The following is an 11,327-nucleotide window of genomic DNA, read 5'->3' on the forward strand; positions in this document are numbered from 1 at the left end:
ATGAATCAGCATGATTTAGAGAGGATTATATTCTCTCAGGATGTTATCTGATTTTTTGACTACTTTAATAAATACCTTGCTTTATTAGGAAAGAAACTGACTTCATTTAGTTGAATGTCTAATAATATTAATGTATTATGTGTAGTGAAAAGTGGGGCAACTTTATCTTTTAATGAATAAGGCGTGAACCAGTAGGGTAATTAAATTGAATTTCTGGTGGTACAGTCCAAGAATGGTTATGACCAACCACATGAGTATCTTTTTTGTTGTGTGATATATGGTCAGCACATCTCTTTCCATTGCAGTTACAGTCCCCACCGGGCTAGTAGATAGCGCGCATGCCTTTGGTATATGGGGTCCCGGGTTCGATTTCTGGTGGGAAAACCTTGAATTTGGAACACATTACGGCGATTCGGATTTCGCCGTAAATTGTAGGAGGACGTGTCATATAGAATCGATTCTGATCATTCAGCTATAGTTGAATTTTGTTATGTTTAATTCAGGGACGTCGTTTCAGACTTCGCTTATGAGGGGCAAGATCACCACTGACATAAGATTTTCACGTTTTGTACTTGTATACTTGTAGAAAATTGAATAAAGTATATGTATTTCTCAAACTCTTGGGGGGAGCAATTGCCCCCTCCTGCCCTCCCTAAATGACGCTCCTAGTTTAATTGTCTCAAGATGTTGGATAATCCTTAAAAATTCTGCATGTTAGCGGAGATTAAATCCTGAACTATGCACACCAGAGTGACGCACGTTAACCATTACTTGAGTACAAAACACGGACCTAAGCAATTTTGCAAGTAGTGACCTATCGAGTAGAAGCAAGTAAAGCATTCCTTTATGAATTAACTTGCGTTTCATTAAATTAGCAACTTACTTATCTTCTGTATTTGTTTTGCTTTATTTTATTATACCTGGACCAATTGCTTATATTATGTATGCTAGAAATTTAAAATTTTTATTTGACCACTTGAATCCAATGAAATAAACACCTCAAGTATGATATCTCAAAGAAATACATTCTGTAAGTTTTAAAATGGAAATTAAATGGCCTTGTGGAAGAAGGTCGGATTGGACATTTGCGATTTTCTGAGAAAATTAGATAAAATAATTTTTTAAAAAAAAAAGTACTGTTTTAAAAAAACGAAACAAATAGAATCAAAAGTGAAAATATACTGTTTCTAAGAATAATCATTTTTTGAAAAGCTACAAATAACTAACAACAAAAGCATGAGGAGGACTACTGTCTATAAGAGTGCTCCCCATGCTTTTGTTCTTAATCATGCATAGACTTTTTAAAAGTGATTTTCTTAATGCTTTTTTTTACTATGTTAGTACGATTTGTGTTATTTTGTTGTTAATTCTTCTAAAAGTAAGTATATTTCCAAAAATATATTTAAAAAAAAAATATTTTCTACATTATAGTCGTAGTAATCTACAATAAAATCTGTCAATTTAGCCACTTCGCTAAGTTTGCCAACTGCTCATCTTAGCCTTGTTGGTCTTGAATCTGCATTTTCCCCGTACAGTTACTTACATTCGTTATATTCGCTAATATTCGTTACTTATTACTCTGTAAATTGGCCACCTGCTTATCTTGGAGGTTGGCCGCATTGAAGCAATGTTTACCCGTTCTGCCTAATCTTTGGAAACAGGAAATTTTATGCTGGGAGGTATTCTTTAGGGAAACACTACACCGAAATGCTTAACTCCTAGCATCTTTTTAATTGCGAAAAGTAACTGTAATGTTATTTGATTTTTTTTTTTAATTTCATCCTTATGAGATAGCATATAGAAGTCTTATTTTGAATGTTGTATAAATATTTATTTCAATTCTGAAATACTGATCAAGGTATTTAAAAAATGCTATTTCAATAAAGTAAAGAGTTGCAGATAACATTTTAGATGCACGAGAGTTGAAGTAAAAATAATCATCCTTTATTTGGCTGCTCCTATAATTCTGTCTCCTGAGTTTTGTCCATTTTGTCAGAATTTTCTTTGGATTTTATCCTCTTGGAATTTGTCCTGCATTCGTAATAATCTGTTTAGTAATTCTAATAGATTCTGTAAGAAGAATAAAAATTATATCTTTAAGTTTCATTATAAATTTTAGATGTTATTTTATTTGTTCTCGAAAAAATGATTAGAATACAGTTCTGTTATTAGTATTTTCTTTAGTAAAATGAATGTGATTTTTTTGAAAACACCTGCAGAGAATTGGAAAATTGATTGACTCAGTTGCAAGAAAGCCGTTTGACATTGCAACTGAAACGAACATAAAACATATTCACTTCGGTGTAATATCAAGTAATCACAACAAAATTTTATTCAGTTTTCCAGTAGTTCATCGCCAACATGCTAAGACATGCAGTAAAAGGTGCCACAATTCACATTCTGAAGTAATGTTTGGCCATATATTAAGCAAACAATGCAAAAGGATCCATAACAATGCAAAGAGTCTTAGTCTTCTACACTACTACTAGTTTATCGGCATTACCTTATCAGCCGATTTGTCTTTTATATGTGATTCCATACTCTGTATCGTATGTATTTCTATTTCCATATTTATATTGTCAATGTAAATACCAGCAAATAAAGAGGAGGACTATCGTAGGATGCTGCTTCTGGTTAAAGATACGGCTATTGCGAATTGTTTCAACTTTAATGTTACTAGTAATTGTGGACTTCGAAAGAGAGTTTGTCAATGTCGTTGTTAGTGTTTTTTTCCTGATGCAGCCGTTCGTGGATGTTTCTTTCGTTATACCCAATATTTGTGGAGAAAAGTTTAGTCACTTGGATTGCCTATTTTTTATCAAGAAGACAAATAGGTCATGAAATGGATACGACGTGCTGCTGAATTACCACTGATGCCAATGGGAAAAGTGAGTGATATTTTCCTCTATCTTCAAGAAAATGCGCAAGAAACACCAAAAGGATACTTTTCATAAGCTATCTTTAACCCTACACTTGAGTTGAACAGAAAATCAAATCATTGAGAAGAAGATTGGAATGACGTGTGATAAACCTTTTGATTCTTTCCTGTTCTGTATAATTCCTGTTCTGCCTAATGGCCCTCTAGCACTTTGTAACACTATTTTAGCTTACCTTATTTTTAGGCAGAACAGGAATTCCTGTTCTGCCTAATTCTCGCAAAAGGAATATTTAAATTTGAAGAGAAATTTATTAGCACCTATTTTCCCTTGATTTTCAAATATAATTCCAGTCATCTTCAAAGTAAATGCTCTGTAATGGGAGTATATATACACACTGTAATTCATTCTGAAAAGAAAAAAGTCATACAGTCATGTTTAAAAAAATACTTTTCATAAGTTTTTTTTTAACCCTACACAATATTTCAACTAATTGATTGTATATTCTACTGTATTCTTTATCTTTTTCAACTTTTTAGCTTGAAGAACGCAAGTGACACTTAAAACTACAAATTTAATGTCTTTGAACTCTTTTTCTTTAGAATATGCATGAAATTTTATGCTGTGGGTGTGAATAGAGAACATTAAAAAGGTTTTGTTTAGGTTGATTACTGAGCTTCAGTTCATTGAATAATTAGCTCGCGTGGTTTCATTGTTAGTGGTTTCTGATTCTAATCTCGTTAGAATCGCTAAAATTTTGTGATATTAACTCAGCATCATGAGGCGATTGGGGAGCCACCTGCGTCACACCTCAATGTGCACCTTACTTTCTATTTAAAGACAGGAAGAAGTAAATGAAGTCAAAAATTAGATTAATAAGTTGGTTGGCACTAATTGTGCTGCTTTGCCAAAGAAAATAGCACCTACCTTATATGTGAGTAGATTTTCAATTTACCATTCATTATGATAGATGAATGGTGGATGCAACAAACTTGAAGAATAATTAAGCATAAATCTCCCGTGGAAAGTCACCTTGAAAGCTGTTCATTCTAAAATAAGTTTTATAGTAAAAGCAATCCTAGTGAGTAGTACAGTATGGTGCAGTACTTATAGTGTGCTATGAGTATAAGATCAAAAATCTAAACTTTGCTTTCTTTCAGATGCTACTATATTATTGTACACCAACTCATATTCGATAAGATTTTTTCTTGAGGTTTATTTCTCTCATTCTATTCATTTTATGACCATTAAATAGAAAACTTAAAATATACTGAAAGATAATCATGCCTGTTGTTCTGTATGGTTTCAAAATATGGTCGCTTACTCTGAGGGAAAGAACGTAGACTCAAAGTATTTGAGAACAAGATTCTGAGACGGGTTCTAAGAAAATTCAGTGTAGGAAATTTCGGTGTAGGAAGATTCGGTGTAAGAAAACTCGGTGTACGGAAACTTAGGTGTAAGTTGGATTCGGTGTAATACATATTGCATATTACCACTTATGATAACTTATGAAACTTCATATTGTGAAAACAAAAACACCACAAAATGTGCCGAATAAAATGCTATTACTAAAGCCCGGAATTAATGGCAAAATGTCATAAGTGCCATTATTGCAATTTTCATGATATTTTCAGGAAAAAGTGCAATTTTACAATTTAGAAGGAATTTGTTGCCATTGTCACAGGTTTTCTCTTCTACTACTCTTTATTTACTCATGAATGACAGCATACCACAAATCTGAGTCGCTCTTACCTGGTCAAGCGATCTCGGTGTCTGATAATAACTGGTCTATTCCCGTTGAAATATGACAAGTAGATGGGTTGGAATGCTAGTGCGTATTCAGTTCTTGGAATTTTGAAGCAGTGTTCGGTTCTTGGAATGACAAACAAAGATGCTTACTTTCAAGAAGTAGCCAGGTGGGCATTTATTGTGAATCTTAGGCGTACGTGATACAGAACTGGTATTTATGTGAGTTTCAGTATTTCAAGATGCCGAAGGTTGGTCTTTCTAGGCAACAGAATTTGGAAAAATTTGTGAGTGAGTTCGGGCGTACTGTCTTTTCAACAGACGGTTGTGTACTGTTTTGTAAGTTATGTGAAACTGTGGTTTCCGCTGAAAAGCGTTATTTTGTAACACACCATATAAGCGCTGCAAAACACAATTCTGCAAGAACATGCAAATCAGTTAGTGAAAAGGTTCAAAATCTTCTTGGAACAGTCACGAATCCCGCTTCGCGTACTAACAGTTTTGCGAATGCTCTGTGTGAAGCTTTAATTAACGCGGACATTCAATTATGGAAGTAAGAAAATGTTTCTTTTAGAAACTTTCTCGAGAAATACACAAAGCAAAAAGTTCGAAGTGAATCATCTTTGAGAAAGACTTACGTTGATAGCGCGTACAGCTGAACTATTGACGATATTCGTAAAAGTGTTTCTGACAAAAATATATGGCTTTCAATTGATGAAACTTGCGATATTCTAGGACGTTCGATTGCCAACGTTGTAATTGGAACTTTGGGAGGGGAAGAAGGCACACAAACATTTTTGATTGCATCAGAAGTTCCGGAAAAAGTAAATGGCACGGCAATTGCACAGGGTTTACAAAATCGCTGAGTATTCTGTGGCCAGAATGTGTAAAATACAATAAGGTCCTTTTTTGTCACAGACGGAGCTGCATACATGAAAAGTGCAGCAAAACCCCTTAAGGTTCTATACCCACGTATGCTGCATGTCATCTTCGTTCTCATTTTCCTGAAGTTGACCTTCTTGTGTTAAATGTGAAAAATGTATTTCTGAAAGCTCCCTCGCGAACAAGTGCGTTTCGCGAATTAGCCCCTGAACTTCCGCTTCCACCACAGCCTGTCTTAACGAGATGGGGTACGTGGATTACAACTGTTTTATATTATGCTAATAGCTAACTTTGAACCCATCAAAAGAATCACTGATACATTTGATGAGGATGATGGATCTTCAATTAAGGTTGCTTAAAGTTTGCTTAAGAATAATTCCTTGAAAAAAGACTTAGTATTCATTGCAACACATTTTCCAAAGTTACCAGATGCTATTGCCAAGCTTAAAAAAAAAAAAAAAAAAAAAAAAAAAAAAAAAAAAAACTCGCTAGTTCTCTGAAAATCTTCATTGATACTCTCAACGATCTGAGTGTTGTACCTGGTGATAAGGGCGAGTACATTGTAAGTGTGATCGTGTTGTAAGTGCTAATCCAGATTTGGGAAAATTGTAGGACATCGCTAGTGTTATGGAAGGTGATGCGGATACAATTGTTGGCAGTGACATGGATCCTTCCCAAATTACATGTTTCAAGTATGCTCCAGTGACATCTGTAGATGTGGAAAGATCATTTTCACATCTAAAGCGATTTCTTTCTGACAGGAGACAAAGTCTTTCCTTCGAAAATCTTAAAAAGGTGTTAATAATTTCAGAGAACAAAAATATGAAAAACCTTTCGTAAGTGAAATAAACTGCTAGTGTAGTGTAAAATGACTTCACTTTAGTATTTCTTGTGCTTTGAATGTAACCGCGTGTGAATGAAATGTGATAGTGTTTTTAAGTTATTGTTTCATTGTTACTACTGAATAATGGCGAATGAATTGTTAGATGTCGTCCCTTCACGGGTTGTGCAAATTTCCAGAATTTTAAGTGGTAAGTACAAAGTGCGAAATGAAACTTTATTCGATTAGTAAACGAATTATAGCCTAAAGTATCTATTGAAGCTTTCCTGGCGACGTATTGTGAACAAGTCTTCTCGGGCTAGCAGACAGGTAAATATAAATATTTATTCACCTGGCTGTTAGCCTGAGAAGACCTGTTCAGAATTATAGCCTATTATAGCGTATCTATTTTTTCCCTAAAGTTCGTGATTGCTTGTTTATTTTATTTTGCCATTTTATCTGCTATTTTTGGGTGTTTATTTTGCAATTTTGCCAGCTATTTTTGGGCTTTTATTTCGCCATTAATTCCGGGCTTTAGTTATTACCTATTTCAAGAAAAGCAAATTTAGCAAATGTATTATTATTATTATTATTATTATTATTATTATTATTATTATTATTATTATACTTGGAGTCCGATATCTCTTGCATGTTTTTTGTCGGATATTACTATAGAATAATTAGTTTTCATCACACAATGAATCTGACACTTTTTGTCAGAGATAAAACAATCGCAACTATAAGTTCAGAGATAGAAACAACTAAAAAACACCTTCCATATTTTACATCACAGAACATATATACCTATGTAAGATGCAAAAACATATTGATCAAAAGAGTCTTAGTGGGATGAGCAATTTAAAGTAGGATGGTTTTATCAGATAAAAGTTGTACAAATAGTTGTCTTTTCCTCCAATCAGACACTTCAGTTTGTTTGCTTTCAATTAAAGTAAACAAGTATTGCAACCCTATTGGCTCCTTAATGACTTCTCCCCCAATCAGGCGTAGATACTATAGCTGAGGCATTTATTTTTACACCTTTGAGTAACATATGATAAATAAACTATGTCGTTTTTGAAGAATTTAGATTTAAATATTTATTTATAAAATAGACATAAAATCGTTAGAACTTTTTGAAAAATCTGCGATTTTCGACTTTGCTCGTCCAGTAACCTATATTTATTTTTGGAGGTAGAAAATACTAGGAGACACCCTCTGAAACAGCATAAAAACTTAAGTTTTAAATTAAATGTCGATTGGTAGCTATGGTCGCTTCGCTAAATTACAGGAACGGACATCGGAAAACAAATTTCTCGTCATGTAAGGGTCATGAAATGTTAAAATCTGTCGAAATCTCGAATTCAAATTATTTCACGATCATATTTTTTTTTAAAATTCCTTGTAGAAGACAGTAAAAGTACGTTCTCCACAAAGGTTGAACTTAATAAGCTAATACGCTCCTTTATCCTAAAACTTAAGTTTCTAATGGATCATCGGCTACTACAACGAACCTTTCTTTTACCTAGCACTCCCCACACCGAATTTTCCGTACATCAAATTTTCTGTGCACCGAATTTTCTTACACCAAGTTTTCCTACACTGAATTTTCCTACATCGAGATTTCCTACGGTGAATTTTCCTGCTCCCCCTGAGACCAATATTCGGACCTAAGAGGAACGGGAATGAAGAATGACAAAAGCTTCATAACGAGGAACTACATAATTGAAACCGTTTACCAAATATTGTTAGGGTCATCAAATCTAGTAGGCTTAGGTGGGCAGACCATATAGTCAGAATGGAAGAAAGATGGAACGGTTTCAAAGTTTTAACTGGACGTCCAATCGGAAAACGACCATTAGGAAGACGTAGTACCAGATGGAAGGACAGTATTGAGATGGATCTCGCAGAAATAGGCATACAAAATAGAAGCTTTATCTAGTTGGCTAAGGATAGAAGTCATTGGAGAGCTTTTGTGAACGCGGCAATGGACCTCCGGGTTCCATAGGCCATGGATTTAGTTAGTTAAAATTAAGCATAATAAAGCTTTTTCTTATGACTCTACAAACAAAAGGTAAATTCTACTTGAAATTCAAAATAAATTTTCATGTACTTTATTAGTGGAAAGGCATTTAAAATGATTATAAAACAGCTCCGATTAAATACAGAATAATGTAAATAATTCAACTAGTAAGGATAACTGATCTTAGGCATGTAAGGTCTCCTTATTTGAAATAAGTAACTAGGTTTCAATATGGAAAAATGGTTGGCCAATTACAATCAGTGGTACTTAAATATACTGTATAAGCATAGGCGGAGCTATAGGAGGGGGGGCGAAACCCCCCAATTTTTTGACAAAAAATAAAAATGCCACCTATAAGATCCTTCAATTCTCATTTGTATTTGCCGTGCTCCCCCCTCCCCAGCAGACAAAAGGTCTGGCCTCAGGACACAATTCCTAACTCAGTCCATGTGTATAAGTATACTTAATACCAAAAAAAAAAAAAAAAATCCTTATTACAAAAAGAAGTACTTTCAACTTATATAATTCAGAATTAATTGAATGGGATCGAATCCAACTTAACAGTTCCACACGACCGCAAATAACGTCTCGATCTAAAGAACTTTTGGACACAACCATCAATAGCCACATCTGACGCAATTGAACAGGGATTTTCTCCATGGCTGCAAATTATTTTCAACCGTACACTAAGAAAGGCGCGTCAACGGTAAAAGGAAAAGGACAAACGGAAAATGTGGCTACATGGAAAATTAGACTTCACAATAGACTATGACTATTAAAATAGGCATTGAAAGAGACTTTTACTATGAAAATAACCATTGAACTGAATACTGAAATAGAGTCCGAAGAAAGTATGTCATCCATCACGCAGTCATGTCAATCATACTCAATAATTTGGAGTGGAATACGTCTGTTTCGTGTACGACTTTTAGGTGTAAGGCTGGTTTGGTGTAAAGTTTCTAGTCTTTAGACCCAAACATCCAGTCTTTCTAATAAAAGTTTTTCAATAGTAAGAAATAAACATAACGCCAGTTATTCACCAGGAATAAATTCATGAAAATATAAAGATTCAAAATAAAAATAAAATGTTGCCATGAACTGTTACTAATCTGCGTGAAATCTTTCCCTCATTTTACGAATGTGAACTAGAAGCACATGATTAATGCTTTCTTAATGTTGATACCAGTAGAAGCTGGAAATGTTACTAGAAATTTAATACAAGTATTCCTATGTATAACATGTATTAGTGGAGGTGCCAAATCAGAAGCAAGAAGCAAGACTGTTGACATTTGGGAGGGAAGGACGACGAAACCCAAGGTACGCGCATCGGTAAAATACTGCATATTATAACGCTTAAATTCCACACAACTGAAGAGTTTTTATGTACTTCACCTTACTGTGTTTATAGTAATAATTGTCATTTAGGCCATGGACAGAGATCAGTAAATTAACCATACAATAAAAAAATGGTTGTCCATAATTGCTAGTAATATGCAACCTAATCTGCTAGGTCCTACTGTTCCAATTTATATACAGTATTTATCTTACTATTATTCTTAATAGTTCAACTTCTGTACGAGGAAATGTTGACTGAATTACCTTAACATTAAAAGTCACGCTTTTTTTTTAAAAAAAAATACGAATTTTAATATTATTATTTTAAAGAATTTTCCATGTCATAAGAGAATTAATCCACATTTTCGCAGGGGCCGTTTAGGCATGTAGCCAGGATTTCGTGAAGGGGGGGAGGGGTCCGTGACATGAAACACTGTGGTCATCACAACAGGGGCTCGATCATTCTAAACTATTTTATTGGAACATATATTGGTTCGTTCAACCAGGATTTCGTAACGGGAGGGGAGGGACATGAAATTCTGAATGCCCAGGAGCTTGATCAATCTAAACTTCTTTACTATCAACATATATTGGTTTGTTAGGACAATAATATGAGGTTGGTAAGTACTTTAATAAACTATGAAAAATCTCGAGTAAAATAATAATAATAATAATAATAATAATAATAATAATAATAATAATAATAATAATAATAATAATAATAATAAACGTGCTGAAAAAGATTTTACAATATTTACATCCTTCCTCTGTTCATTCAAATATAACAATTTTCTTTTCATTATGACCCCAACTATTATAAAAAGTACATATTCACTATTATAAAAAGTGCATACTCAATAATGTCTTGTAAAATGTTTTACAATATCTGCGTTCCTTTCTCTGTTGAATCAAATGTTAACAGAACTTTCTTTCCACATACATTTTTGTTTTTATTATTCCGTCAAATACCGTCTGTCCCAATGACTGGTTAAAGGAGCAGTAGTAAATTGTTTTTGAAATAACATGTCTACTGTTAAAGGAGCAGTAGAAAATTTTTGATAAAAAATGTCCACGTTGTTACACAATGGTTCTATACTTTCGGAAGCCTGAAATCTCCCTTGAAATTCCCCTCACTAGTAGCAGAAATTCTGAGAATTCCGCAACTTTTCTAGAAATTCTGAGAATTCCATAACTTTTCTAGCAATTTCAAATTCCTGACTTCCAGGATATCTCGCTCACCTCGCCACCATGTATTTCAAGTAATACAAATCTCCACGTAAGAAAGAGTAACCAAAACTTCCTGATTTTTTTCAATTTTTAATGCGATCCTTCTTTTTCTCATTTCATTTTTTCATCCTTCCCTATTTTTTGGTCTCGAAGGGGGGTCCTAACATCCCCTCCTCTTGGCTCCGTACCCTTGCAGTTATATGTCTTTAACTATGTTATCGTTCAGTTAGTTGCACGCTCGCAACCAGAAGGAAAAGATCTAGGTGAAGTTGTGGAAATCGGTGAACACATATCGCGTAGATGTACTCGTAGTAAATTAATGGTGGCCCATGATTGCTAATTTAATTCAGAGAAACAGAAATGATTTAGTAATTCAAGAGATCCTGAAAGCAACTGCAATCGTCGGGAAAATAATTAGTGT

Source organism: Thermobia domestica, chromosome 5 (assembly GCF_964235325.1).
Source record: "Thermobia domestica chromosome 5, izTheDome1.hap1.1, whole genome shotgun sequence".
Taxonomy (NCBI): domain Eukaryota; kingdom Metazoa; phylum Arthropoda; class Insecta; order Zygentoma; family Lepismatidae; genus Thermobia; species Thermobia domestica.